The sequence below is a fragment of the Triticum aestivum genome, chromosome 1D (assembly GCF_018294505.1).
Source record: "Triticum aestivum cultivar Chinese Spring chromosome 1D, IWGSC CS RefSeq v2.1, whole genome shotgun sequence".
In the NCBI taxonomy this organism is placed as follows: Eukaryota; Viridiplantae; Streptophyta; class Magnoliopsida; order Poales; family Poaceae; genus Triticum; species Triticum aestivum.
This window is the reverse complement of record NC_057796.1, coordinates 209,539,946-209,555,745: the sequence shown is the minus strand read 5'-3', so window position 1 is coordinate 209,555,745 and position 15,800 is coordinate 209,539,946.

Here is a 15,800-nt window from a genome sequence, read left to right as displayed (position 1 = left end):
AGCCACAATACCCACTTGCATGATAGTCATGCAGTAGCCATGGTTTTCAACTTGAATCTTTATTAAATGTTTGCTTGTTGAAAAGATGGTTATTGTTGTTCCGGTGATGTTTAGATTTGCATGTTCACTTTGTGCTATGTTGTCTTGTACTCTGTTATCATGTTCTACCTGCTAGTAGTTCCTTTCATATATTTATGCTTGCTAGTAGTACATGTTGATGTTGGTGATGTTCATGCTAGTCAGTATGCCATGCTCAGTGGATATGATTTATTGTTGATATGGTGGATAGCTATGTGATACCCTCATGATTATGTTGATATCTTGTTCATGCATTTTATCATGGCTCAGCATATTTGCATTCAAGTTTAACCGGATTAAATTGAACTTGAACAACTGTTGGCTGAGTCATGGTGCCGCTGAATCGATGCTGACCAGTGCAACCACGCTTACCGGTATGGGACGGTCCTAACTAGGTCTATTGTCGTGCCTCTCGCCGGTGCCTCCAACGAGGGAAGGTTATGGGCGCGCGCTACCCTGATCAGGTAGGCGGACATAAGCCTTGTGTGCCCGTTGTTGAGTTAGTTTTTGGATCCGGGTCCCAGAGTGGGACGGGCCACGACGGTGGTCGTTGTGTCTTTGGTAGACACGGGGCCACCCATGACTTAGCCCAGTGGGGAGTGAGTCGGAGTGGCCGGGAGAGTGTCATGGCAGTAGATCGGTTTTGTCGGAACGCCGTTGGTCCACCCGAATGGGAGTGCGAGGCCATGGGTTTCGTAGTGTGGGTATAGTGTACTAACCTCTGCAGAGTGTATATTAAACCTATCGATAGCCGCGCCTGCGGATAAGGGCCCAGGTCGAAAGTAGGTCACACCATGAGTCAACAGTAATAAGAATAATGTGTTTAATAACAATGAGATAAGTTGGTGGTGATCGTCATAAGGATCACGGGCCAAGAGTTGGTCGTAGTTGTGATCGCCGTAAGGATCACGGGCCAAGAGTTGGTCGTAGTTGTGATCGCCGTAAGGATCACGATGGTATCGAGGATACCGAGTTGTTGGATATTCGTGATGTTGTGCGAGAATCATGGGTAAAAATCAAGCTCCTTGTGGTCATTTACTGATCGCTACGGTATTGTTTATACCAAGCTTGGTTTGATCCCGAGATGATCGTGTGATGTCCGAGGATGGTAAGTGATGCATGTGATGGTTACGAGGTAACCCGAGCAGAATAAATGATGCATGTAGTGTCATCATGTTGCATGCTAGTATCATCAGATTTATACGTTCTTGCCATGATCATATTGTTCTAGCAGTATTATGTTCATGTTGTTCATGCCATGTTATCCTGATGATCTCATGATAATTCCTGTTTAACCTGTAATTGCCATGCTGTTGTCTGTCTTGAATGCTTCTGGTTATTTGTGAGCTTGCAAGTACATTCAATGTACTGACCTGGCGTGTCATGCCAGTTTGCAGGTCATGCCGGATTTGATTGCTTGCTTGTCGTGGTTTCCGTTCGTGCGAGCTAGGATAAGCGTTCCAGCCAGAGTCCCTGCGGAGTGGAGTTCACCACCGTCGTCGTTGTTCCGCTGCTAGAGTTATTCCGCTGCTTTGAGTTGTTCTGCTGCTTGCATAGAGCAACTGAGGATGGCGTAGTGTCGCCGTACCGATGCTATTCATTGTAATATCGGAGACCTTGTATTCATACTCGTGTAATAACAGAAGGCTGGTTTGTTCTATGCTAAGCAGTGCCGTATTCCAGAAGACTTCATCTCGATCTCTGGGCTGGAATACGGGGCATTCTGGTTTTCTCTGAGCCGGGGTGCCACAGGTAATCCCATAAATGTTGAAACCAATGCTATTGACACCGTAACCCCGGAGGAGTACATAAGGGACACTTTCCAGAACATTTCAGACTCAGAAAAGGAATAGGTATGTGGTACGGTAAGTAAACCGACTCCAAAACTTCTCAAATAGCATTTTTTCCGTTTTGGAATATTTAAAAAATTAGGAAAATAAGAAGTAGTCTGAAAGGGACACGAGGCATCCACGAGGGTGGAGGGCGCGCCCTACCCCCCTGGGCGCGCCCCCTTCCTCATGGGCACCTCGTGTGCCCTCCGGACTCTATTTTCTTGCACGATACTTCTTTTGGTCGGTTAAAATTCATTGTATAATCTCCCGAAGGTTTTGACCACCGTACCACGACGAAATCCTCTGTTTTTGTTTTGAGTTGTTTCTGCCGCGGAGTAGAGCAATATGTCGTCCCAGGATTCGGAGGGAGAAAGCTATGTGGCTGATTACCTTGCAAACCCCAAGGTCTACGGGGACTTGGAGCATTGTGATTGGACCACGGAGGAAGAAGAAGACTATGATCCTAAGGGAAAGGAGGAGATGAGCTCAGATGAAGGAGAACAAACAGGAACTATGCAAAAAGATATTAAGCCTTGAGCAGGAGATCGATGACCTAAGGGAGCAAAATTCTATCCTCAAGCGCAAATTAAGGAGGAAGTCTACATCATCAATAACTCCATCACCACCACCTCCGAAAAAAGAGACATAAACACATGGGTATGAGGAAGTCTACATTTTGATGAGATGCATGTTGTCTTTCCTCTAGTGGTGTTATGTGAACGTCGACTACATGACACTTTACCATTATTTGGGCCTAGGGGAAGGCATTGGGAAGTAATAAGTAGATGATGGGTTGCTAGAGTGACAGAAGCTTAAACCCTAGTTTATGCGTTGCTTCGTAAGGGGCTGATTTGGATCCATATGTTTCATGCTATGGTTAGGTTTACCTTAATTCTTCTTTCGTAGTTGCGGATGCTTGCGAGAGGGGTTAATCATAAGCGGGATGCTTGTCCAAGGAAGGGCAGTACCCAAGCACCGGTCCACCCACATATCAAATTATCAAAGTAACGAACGCGAATCATATGAGCATGATGAAAACTAGCTTGACGATAATTCCCATGTGTCCTTGGGAGCGCTTTGCTTTATGTAAGAGTTTGTCCAGGATTGTCCTTTGCTACAAAAAGGATTGGGCCACCTTGCTGCACCTTATTTACTTTTGTTACTTGTTACCCGTTATGAATTACCTTATCACAAAACTATCTGTTACCGATAATTTCAGTGCTTGCAGAGAAAACCTTACTGAAAACCGCTTGTCATTTCCTTCTGCTCCTCGTTGGGTTCGACACTCTTACTTATCGAAAGGACTATGATAGATCCCCTATACTTGTGGGTCATCACTGTCCACAGATGTTCATCTCTATTTTGTGGTTCATAGCTCATAGTTGATTTGTTTGTTTTCAGACCGGGTGTTGCACCTTTTGGAAATGGGAGAACAAGTACATCGACTACCTTCGCTCTTGTTGGGCGCATGTGTTTCTTATACCACCTCCCCCCAGGAACTCCCCACGGTGATCCTGCGTGACATTCAGTCGGACCTGAAGATTGCACTTGCCGTCGCCCTTGGTACTCTTGCTACTGTAATGACACTCCTAGTCTCCAAAATGTAGTAATTTTGGAATGATGTAATATGTTTATCTCTAATTAGTATTAGCAGTATGCCAAGGAGTTGCCTATCCATGTAATAGTTAGATCCACTATCCAATTAGCTAACTATGACAGTTCCTCTATAAATTTTCAATTCAGTCATATAGAGGTGCTTATGTAAAAGTTCCAATCCAATATAATATGATGGTGCTTCCATTTTGAGATGGTCATCGTCTTCGTTCTACATCTTCCTGTATTACAGTGTTCAAAACTACCATGAACCATCACTCCAACAATGAGTCAATCTTATCATCCAACTTTTAACCTTTTACAAGCACATTAACTGAGAATATGAATTTGTTTCCTCTGATGCTCCCATGAATGCAAACAGACATTAATTTTGTTGTCACACCTGTTTCACATTCAATTTTTTTCATACATTTATTTATGTTTCAAATTCAATTCACCACCCGAGAGGCACATACACACACATAATGTTTTAATTATTTTACTTTCAATTTTTTCCTACAGTGGCACGTACCTGTTCTTCTAGAATCAGGTTGGGTCATCTTCACGTGGGACATTCTATCAAAAACTGTTGGGGAGCGTAGTAATTTCAAAAAAAATCCTACGCACACGCAAGATCATGGTGATGCATAGCAACGAGAAGGGAGAGTGTCGTCCATGTACCCTCGTAGACCGTAAGCGGAAGCGTTATGACAACGCGGTTGATGTAGTCGTACGTCTTCACGATCGACCGATCCTAGTACCGAATGTACGGCACCTCCGCGATCTGCACACGTTTAGCTCGGTGACGTCCCCACGAACTCACGATCCAGTAGATCTTCGAGGGAGAGTTCCGTCAGCACGATGGCGTGATGACGGTGTTGATGAAGCTACCGACGCACGGCATCGCCTAAGCACCGCTACGATATGACCGAGGTGGATTATGGTGGAGGGGGGCACCGCACACAGCTAAAGATCAATGATCAACTTGTGTGTCTTGGGGTGCCCCCTTGCCCCCGTATATAAAGGAGCTAGGGGGGATGTGGCCGGCCAAGGAGGAGAGCGCGCCACGGGGGGAGTCCTACTCCCACCGGGAATAGGACTCCCCTTTCCTAGTAGGAGTAGGAGAAGTGGGAAGGAAGGAGAGGGAGAGAGGGAGGAAAGAGGGGGCGCCGCCCCCCTTGTCCAATTCGGACTCCCAAGGGGGGGCGGATAGCCCTAGGCCATCTCCTCTCTCTCCCATAAGGCCCATGTTGGCCCATTAGATCTCCCGGGGGTTCCGATAACCTCCCGGCACTCTGATAAAATCCGGTGACCTCCGGAACTCATCCGGTGTCCGAATATAGTCATCCAATATATCGATCTTTATGTATCGACCATTTCGAGACTCCTCGTCATGTCCGTGATCTCATCTGGGACTCCAAACAACCTTCGGTACATTAAAACACACAAACTCATAATACCGATCGTCACCGAACGTTAAGCGTGCAAACCCTACGGGTTCGAGAACTATGTAGACATGACCGAGATACGTCTCCGGTCAATAACAAATAGTGGAACCTACATGCTCATATTGGCTCCTACATATTCTACGAAGATCTTTATCGGTCAAACCGCATAACAACATACGTTGTTCCCTTTGTCATCGGTATGTTACTTGCCCGAGATTCGATCATCGGTATCTCAATACCTAGTTCAATCTCATTACCGGCAAGTCTCTTTACTCATTCCGTAATGCATCATCCCGCAACTAACTCATTAGTCACATTGCTTGCAAGGATTATAGTGATGTGCATTACCGAGAGAGCCCAGAGATACCTCTCCGACAATCGAAGTGACAAATCATAATCTCGATCTATGCCAACTCAACAAGTACCTTCGGAGACACCTGTATAGCACCTTTATAATCACCCAGCTACGTTGTGACGTTTGGTAGCACACAAAGTGTTCCTCCGGTATTGGGGAGTTGCATAATCTCATAGTCATAGGAACATGTATAAGTCATGAAGAAAGCAATAGCAATAAACTAAACGATCAAGTGCTAAGCTAACGGAATGGGTCAAGTCAATCACATCATTCTCTAATGATGTGATCCTGTTAATCAAATGACAACTCATGTCTATGGTTAGGAAACTTAACCATCTTTGATTCAACGAGCTACTTAAGTAGAGGCATACTAGTGACACTTTGTTTGTCTATGTATTCACACATGTACTAAGTTTCCGGTTAATACAATTCTAGCATGAATAATAAACATTAATCATGATATAAGGAAATATAAATAACAACTTTATTATTGCCTCTAGGGCATATTTCCTTCAGTCTCCCACTTGCACTAGAGTCAATAATCCAGATTACATAGTAATGATTCTAACACCCATGGAGTCTTGGTGCTGATCATGTTTTGCTCGTGAGAGAGGCTTAGTCAACGGGTCTGCAACATTCAGATCCGTATGTATCTTGCAAATCGCTATGTCTCCCTCCTTGACTTGATCGCGGATGGAATTGAAGCGTCTCTTGATGTGCTTAGTTCTCTTGTAAAATCTGGATTCCTTTGCCAAGGCAATTGCACTAGTATTGTCACAAAAGATTTTCATTGGACCCGATGCACTAGGTATGACACCTAGATCGGATATGAACTCCTTCATCCAGACTCCTTCATTTGCTGCTTCCGAAGCAGCTATGTATTCCGCTTCACATGTAGATCCCGCCACGACGCTTTGTTTAGAACTGCACCAACTTACAGCTCCACCGTTCAATATAAACACGTATCCGGTTTGTGACATAGAGTCATCCGGATCAGTGTCAAAGCTTGCATCGACGAAACCATTTACGACGAGCTCTTTGTCACCTCCAAAAACGAGAAACATATCCTTAGTCCTTTTCAGGTATTTCAGGATGTTCTTGACCGCTGTCCAGTGATCCACTCCTGGATTACTTTGGTACCTCCCTGCTAAACTAATAGCAAGGCACACATCAGGTCTGGTACATAGCATTGCATACATGACAAAGCCTATGGCTGAAGCATAGGGAACACCTTTCATTTTCTCTCTATCTTCTACAGTGGTCGGGCATTGAGTCTGACTCAACTTCACACCTTGTAACACAGGCAAGAACCCATTCTTTGCTTGATCCATTTTGAACTTCTTCAAAACTTTATCAAGGTATGTACTTTGTGAAAGTCCAATTAAGCGTCTTGATCTATTTCTATAGATCTTGATGCCCAATATATAAGCAGCTTCACCGAGGTCCTTCATTGAAAAACTCTTATTCAAGTATCCTTTTATGCTATCCAGAAATTCTATATCATTTCCAATTAACAATATGTCATCCACATATAATATTAGAAATGCTACAGAGCTCCCACTCACTTTCTTGTAAATACAGTCTTCTCCAAAAGTCTGTATAAAACCATATGCTTTGATCACACTATCAAAACGTTTATTCCAACTCCGAGATGCTTGCACCAGTCCATAGATGGATCGCTGGAGCTTACACACTTTGTTAGCATCCTTTGGATCGATAAAACCTTCAGGTTGCATCATATACAACTCTTCTTCCAGAAATCCATTCAGGAATGCAGTCTTTACATCCATTTGCCAAATTTCATAATCATAAAAATGCGGCAATTGCTAACATGATTCGGACGGACTTAAGCATCGCTACGGGTGAGAAGGTCTCATCGTAGTCAACTCCTTGAACTTGTCGAAAACCTTTCGCAACAAGTCGAGCTTTGTAGGCAGTAAGATTACCGTCAGCGTCAGTCTTCTTCTTGATGATCCATTTATTCTCGATGGCTTGCCGATCATCGGGCAAGTCAACCAAAGTCCACACTTTGTTCTCATACATGGATCCCATCTCAGATTTCATGGCCTCAAGCCATTTCGCAGAATCTGGGCTCGTCATCGCTTCCTCATAGTTTGTAGGTTCGCCATGGTCAAGTAACATGACCTCCAGAACAGCTTTATCGTACCACTCTGGTGCAGATCTTATTCTGGTTGACCTATGAGGTTCGGTAGTAACTTGATCTGAAGTGTCATGATCATTATCATCAGCTTCCTCACTAATTGGTGTAGGGATCACAGGAACTGATTTTTGTGATGAACTACTTTCCAATAAGGGAGCAGGTACAGTTACCTCATCAAGTTCTACTTTCCTCCCACTCACTTCTTTCGAGAGAAACTCCTTCTCTAGAAAGGATCCATTCTTAGCAACGAATGTCTTGCCTTCGAATTTGTGATAGAAGGTGTACCCAACAGTTTCCTTTGGGTATCCTATGAAGACACATTTCTCTGATTTGGGTTCAAGCTTATCAGGTTGAAGCTTTTTCACATAAGCATCGCAGCCCCAAACTTTCAGAAACGACAACTTTGGTTTCTTGCCAAACCACAGTTCATAAGGCGTCGTCTCAACGGATTTAGATGGTGCCCTATTTAACGTGAATGCAGTCGTCTCTAAAGCATAACCCCAAAATGATTGCGGTAAATCAGTAAGAGACATCATATATCGCACCATATCTAATAAAGTGCGGTTACGATGTTCAGACACACCATTACGCTATGGTGTTCCGGGTGGCGTGAGTTGCGAAACTATTCCGCATTGTTTCAATGAAGACCAAACTCAAAACTCAAATATTCTCCTCCACGATCAGATCGTAGAAACTTTATTTTCTTGTTACGATGATTTTCCACTTCACTCTAAAATTCTTTGAACTTTTCAAATGTTTCAGACTTATGTTTTATTAAGTAGATATACCCATATCTGCTCAAATCATCTGTGAAGGTGAGAAAATAACGATACCCGCCGCGAGCCTCAATATTCATCGGACCACATACATCAGTATGTATGATTTCCAACAAATCTATTGCTCGCTCCATTGTTCCGGAGAACAGAGTTTTAGTCATCTTGCCCATGTGGCATGGTTCGCAAGTACCAAGTGATTCATAATCAAGTGATTCAAAAAGTCCATCAGAATGGAGTTTCTTCATGCGCTTTACACCAATATGACCCAAACGGCAGTGCCACAAATAAGTTGCACTATCATTATCAACTCTGCATCTTTTGGCTTCAATATTATGAATATGTGTATCACTACTATCGAGATTCAATAAAAATAGACCACTCTTCAAGGGTGCATGACCATAAAAGATATTACTCATATAAATAGAACAACCATTATTCTCAGATTTAAATGAATAACCGTCTCGCATCAAACAAGATCCAGATATAATGTTCATGCTCAACGCTGGCACCAAATAACAATTATTCAGGTCTAAAACTAATCCCGAAGGTAGATGTAGAGGTAGTGTGCCGACCGCGATCACATCGACTTTGGAACCATTTCCCACGCGCATCGTCACCTTGTCCTTAGCTAATCTCGCTTAATCTGTAGTCCCTGTTTCGAGTTGCAAATATTAGCAACAGAACCAGTATCAAATACCCAGGCACTACTGCGAGCATTAGTAAGGTACACATCAATAACATGTATATCACATATACCTTTGTTCACCTTGCCATCCTTCTTATCCGCCAAATACTTGGGGCAGTTCCGCTTCCAGTGACCAGTCCCTTTGCAGTAGAAGCACTCAGTCTCAGGCTTAGGTCCAGACTTGGTCTTCTTACTTGAGCAGCAACTTGTTTGCCGTTCTTCTTGAAGTTCCCCTTCTTCCCTTTACCCTTTTTCTTGAAACCGGTGGTCTTGTTGACCATCAACACTTGATGCTCCTTCTTGATTTCTACCTCCGCAACTTTTAGCATCGCGAAGAGCTCAGGAATTGTCTTTTCCATCCCTTGCATATTATAGTTCATCACGAAGCTCTTGTAGCTTGGCTGAAGTGATTGAAGAATTCTATCAATGACACTATCATCCGGAAGATTAACTCCCAGTTGAATCAAGTGATTATTATACCCAGACATTTTGAGTATATGTTCACCGACAGAACTATTCTCCTCCATCTTGCAGCTATAGAACTTATTGGAGACTTCATATCTCTCAATCCGGGCATTTGCTTGAAATATTAACTTCAACTCCTGGAACATCTCATATGCTCCATGACGTTCAAAACGTCGTTGAAGTCCCGGTTCTAAGCCGTAAAGCATGGACACCGAACTATCGAGTAGTCATCAGCTTTGCTCTGCCAGATGTTCACAACGTCCGACGTTGCTCCTGCAGCGGGTCTTGCACCTAGCGGTGCTTCCAGGACGTAATTCTTCTGTGCAGCAATGAGGATGATCCTCAAGTTACGGACCCAGTCCGTGTAATTGCTACCATCATCTTTCAACTTAGCTTTCTCATGGAATGCATTAAAATTCAACGGAACAACAACACGGGCCATTTATCTACAACAACATAGACATGCAAAATACTATCAGGTACTAAGTTCATGATAAATTAAAGTTCAATTAATCAAATTACTTAAGAACCCCCACTTAGATAAACATCCCTCTAATCATCTAAGTGATCACGTGATCCAAATCAACTAAACCATGTCCGATCATCACGTGAGATGGAGTAGTTTTCAATGGTGAACATCACTATGTTGATCATATCTACTATACGATTCATGCTCGACCTTTCGGTCTCAGTGTTCCGAGGCCATATCTGCATATGCTAGGCTCGTCAAGTTTAACCCGAGTATTCTGCGTGTGCAAAACTGGCTTGCACCCGTTGTATGTGAACGTAGAGCTTTATCACACCCGATTATCACGTGGTGTCTCGGCACGACGAACTTTTGCGACGGTGCATACTCAGGGAGAACACTTATTCCTTGAAATTTAGTGAGAGATCATCTTATAATGCTACCGTCGATCTAAGCAAAATAAGATGCATAAAAGATAAACATCACATGTAATCAATATAAGTGATATGATATGGCCATCATCATCTTGTGCCTTTGATCTCCATCTCCAAAGCACCATCATGATCACCATCGTCACCGGCACGACACCTTGATCTCCATCGTAGCATCGTTGTCGTCTCGCCAACTATTGCTTCTATGACTATCGCTACCGCTTAGTGATAAAGTAAAGCAATTACATGGCGATTGCATTTCATACAATAAAGCGACAACCATATGGCTCATGCCAGTTGCCGATAACTCCGTTACAAAACATGATCATCTCATACAATAAAATATAGCATCATGTCTTGACCATATCACATCACAACATGCCTTGCAAAAACAAGTTAGACGTCCTCTACTTTGCTGTTGCAAGTTTTACGTGGCTGCTACGGGCTAAGCAAGAACCGTTCTTACAACGTGGCTGCTACGGTACCTCCCTGCTAAACTAATAGCAAGGCACACATCAGGTCTGGTACACAGCATTGCATACATGACAGAGCCTATGGCTGAAGCATAGGGAACACCTTTCATTTTCTCTCTATCTTCTACAGTGGTCGGGCATTGAGTCTGACTCAACTTCACACCTTGTAACACAGGCAAGAACCCATTCTTTGCTTGATCCATTTTGAACTTCTTCAAAACTTTATCATGGTATGTACTTTGTGAAAGTCCAATTAAGCGTCTTGATCTATTTCTATAGATCTTGATGCCCAATATATAAGCAGCTTCACCGAGGTCCTTCATAGAAAAACTCTTATTCAAGTATCCTTTTATGCTATCCAGAAATTCTATATCATTTCCAATCAACAATATGTCATCCACATATAATATTAGAAATTCTACAGAGCTCCCACTAACTTTCTTGTAAATACAGTCTTCTCCAAAAGTCTGTATAAAACCATATGCTTTGATCACACTATCAAAACGTTTATTCCAACTCCGAGATGCTTGCACGAGTCCATAGATGGATCGCTGGAGCTTACACACTTTGTTAGCATCCTTTGGATTGATAAAACCTTCAGGTTGAATCGTATACAACTCTTCTTCCAGAAATCCATTCAGAAATGCAGTCTTTACATCCATTTACCAAATTTCATAAAATGCGGCAATTGCTAACATGATTCGGACGGACTTAAGCATCGCTACGGGTGAGAAGGTCTCATTGTAGTCAACTCCTTGAACTTGTTGAAAACCTTTCACAACAAGTCGAGCTTTGTAGGCAGTAAGATTACCGTCAGCGTCAGTCTTCTTCTTGAAGATCCATTTATTATCGATGGCTTGCCGATCATCGGACAAGTCAACCAAAGTCCACACTTTGTTCTCATACATGGATCCCATCTCAGATTTCATGGCCTCAAGCCATTTCGCGGAATCTGGGCTCATCATCGCTTCCTCATAGTTCGTAGGTTCGCCGTGGTCAAGTAACATGACCTCCAGAACAGGATTACCGTACCACTCTGGTGCGGATATTATTCTGGTTGACCTACGAGGTTCGGTAGTAACTTTATCTGAAGTGTCATGATCGTTATCATCAGCTTCCTCACTAATTGGTGCAGGGATCACAGGAACTGATTTCTGTGATGAACTACTTCCAATAAGGGAGCAGTTACAGCTACCTCATCAAGTTCTACTTTCCTCCCACTCACTTCTTTCGAGAGAAACTCCTTCTCTAGAAAGGATCCATTCTTAGCAACGAATGTCTTGCCTTCGGATCTGTGATAGAAGGTGTACCCAACAGTTTCCTTTGGGTATTCTATGAAGACACATATCTCCGATTTGGGTTCGAGCTTATCAGGTTGAAGCTTTTTCACATAAGCATCGCAGCCCCAAACTTTCAGAAACGACAACTTTGGTTTCTTGCCAAACCACAGTTCATAAGGCGTCGTCTCAACGGATTTAGATGGTGCCCTATTTAAAGTGAATGCAGCCGTCTCTAAAGCATAACCCCAAAATGACAGCGGTAAATCAGTAAGAGACATCATAGATCGCACCATATCTAATAAAGTGCGGTTACGACGTTCGGACACACCATTACGTTGTGGTGTTCGGGTGGCGTGAGTTGCGAAACTATTCCGCATTGTTTCAAATGAAGACCAAACTCGTAACTCAAATATTCTCCTCCACGATCAGATCGTAGAAACTTTATTTTCTTGTTACGATGATTTTCCACTTCACTCTGAAATCCTTTGAACTTTTCAAATGTTTCAGACTTATGTTTCATTAAGTAGATATACCCATATCTGCTCAAATCATCTGTGAATATAAATAACAACTTTTCAAATGTTTCAGACTTATGTTTCATTAAGTAAATATAAATAACAACTTTATTATTGCCTCTAGGGCATATTTCCTTCAAAAACAATATACATCATTGATGCAACCTCTGGGTTGACCAGCCAATTGAAGAAGATGCATTAGATCGTTGCTGAAAAATTACATGTTGCCCTTTTCGCGTGCATACTTTATTTTTTTCTCGAGAAAATGCAAGAAGAGCTTGCATTTCATTGCTTTGGAAAGAAAGGAAGTTTTGGTTACAATCCTCCTAGGAGGGAATTACGGTGCCTGGAGGCATATGAGTGCACGTCCCATGTTTGCGGCAAGATAGCACGAAGCCCTAGGGCGCCGGCTCTGGCCCAGAGGGCGGCCTCGTCTTTGATCTTCGTGAGCAGGTCGGTCGTCGAGGGGCGGCCTCTGTTGAAGACGCAGTCGTTGTGGTGCTTCCATATCATCCATGGGACGAGGAGGGTCGCGGAGGCGAGGCCCTTGCGCATGGGCTTTGGGGTGTCCTGTCGTGCCGTGCGCCACCATTCGTTGAGGGAGGTCTCGCTGTCGGGCGGGGCATAGGGGAGTCTGATCCAGTGCAGTACCTCATGCCAGTCCTTCCTGGCGAAGGGGCAGGCAAGGGTGAGGTGGTGCATGGTCTCGGGGGGCTGGTCGCAGAGGAGGCATCATGCGGGGTGCTGCAGGCTGCGGCGGGCGAGGCGGTCGGTTGTCCAACATCGGTCCAGGCGGGCGAGCCAGTGGAAGAATCGGACGCGCGGGGGTGCCCAGTTCTTCCAGGTGAGCTTCCATGCGTCGCAGAATGTTGATTGTGCAAATTGGAAGAATAAATTCCCTTTTCTGACAACAACGATCTGCCCAAAGTAAGTTATTTCTTTTCATCTTTTCCAATCACGTGGACAGGATGCTCAATTTAATTCATCCATTTTTTGTCAATCAGGAATGACTCTGGCGTCTGCGCCATTCACATTGCTAGACATTTTAATGGAACATCTCTTGAAGAGATTCTTACTCATGTATGTTCCTCAAACACTGTTACAATCCTTTCACCAATTCCCACCCGATGCCCCCTTATAAATTTACCTATAATTTGGCATGATGGCATAATTACAGAGAGAGGATTACTTCTTCACCAAATCCTCATCATCAAGGGGAACATTTCAAACCTTCCACAACCTGTCCAAGAAGCACTAGTCAGCAATTGAAGCACTGGAAAATGCAGTTGTCTTGAATTTCCTTTTCTTATGTGTTTAAGGATCATGTACTATCAAATCTGGTTAATAGAATTTGTAACACACTTTCTCGATGTTTCTCTTGCCATTATGTACTCTATTATCATTTTCCGATGATGAAACTACCTTACGACTTTTCTCAATCAAAATTTGAACAATGCATCATGTTGTCCTGTCCCTGATAATAAAAATAACTCAAACTCAAACTCCTCATACTTATTATCTAGATGTGTGGGTTTTACTAGTCTTGCCAACTTTAACATGAGGCATACGATGTATTTAAAAATGTTTGTACTGTCAGTCCTAAATTAAAAGACTCACATGTTACATAAAAAACTTACAGAACCCTCATGTAAGTTTTTACATACCTTGAAAATCAAAACGAATTTTGTAATTAAGGTTGTTTTTATTACTCAGCAGATTTTGCTGCTTTATAAAACTGCTTCATGTTGCTTATTAACCCTTTAGCAAACTTCTCGCCATTCAAATAAAATTTAGATTCAATAAACACTGGGTTCAAACTTTCAAAGATTTATATATCCTCGTTCAGACAAAAAAAACCCTGATTATATAGAATAGGAATTGTTCTTCTGTCACAAAAGAGTTGTTTTTAGACACAGTAACAACCATTGATACAATTACAAAGGAAAAAACTAATAAAATTTAGCTTCACTAAACACTGCGTCCAAACATTCAAAGATTTACATACCCTCTTACCGCAAATCTTGAGTGCACCGTCCTACACACACTTACCTTCTGACCCAACCCTCTTGGCATCTTGCTGCACCACCTGTGTCTTCTTCAGCGCTCCGACGGTCAACGTCGATCCACGTCTCCTCGCTGGGGGGGGGGGGGGGGGGGGGGGTAATCCAGTTCGTGGCGCTCTGGTGATTTCGGCCAGGTTTTGCCAGACGAATCACAGGCTCAGAGCTGCTAACTCCATCTGTTCTGTCAAAAACACATAGCTGTACCCAGATCACACGAAGAACAGATCTCGCGCAAAATTGTTTGGACTTCAGGACAACCACATACCTTGTGAATCCCGAAGAACTCACGCCGCTCTCCATTCCCCTATAGGTTTTGAGCTCTATTTGTTTCTGATCGCGGCGGCCTTCAGTTCACCCTGGTCGCCGACGAGTTCAGGTTGGTCGGACGGTGGAAGAACAGCAAGAGCGTCTTCTCGCAGCTATCGGTAACCTCGTACACAAATAGCACCAAGTGCATTCAAAGCTGTTCATTGATGCCCCTGCCAACCGTATTGATTACGGCCGACTGAACTCCTGTTCTAAGACGTACCTCAACGTCATTCTGCCTGGGTTAGCACCCGTATACAAAAGCGTATTCCGTCTGGAAAATTGTTTTCTGCTATTAAGCGATAAACTGCACTACATTAAGGGCAGATCTTAAAGCCACTCTGCGCTGTCCAGATACCAGGGGCGCGCGCCGCCCGGAGCCAAAAGTGCGCTTCCAGAGGTGACCCTCGTTTCGTTCGCAAAGGTCGCGCGCTCCCACCCCTGCCCGGCGGCTGGGCGACCGATGCGAGAGCGACAACTCCGACGGTGCCTGCGCTGGGTTCGGACAGAGACGGCTCACTCGAGGGATAGGGTCACGTCTCCGAGCAACGCGACAGGGAGGTGGTGGGGGTAAAATGAAGCATCATTCATGATTGGAGTTGATTCGGCGGTGATTGAAGATGCAAATCATAATTCATGCAGCCAATTACTGGCAGTAGATGCTCTGGCCGTCGATAACTGCAGGTCATTTACTACCCCGATTCATCTTCTACATTTACTCGATGCTCATGTATATATAACTAGTAAGAGGCCCATGCGTTGCACGAAACATCAGGATGCATTTATACGAGTTGTTTATCTTGTGGAGACAAAGATGAACGAGGGAAGGCCTTATTTGCAAATGTGGAGAGGGATGCGGGTATCTTTTTACAA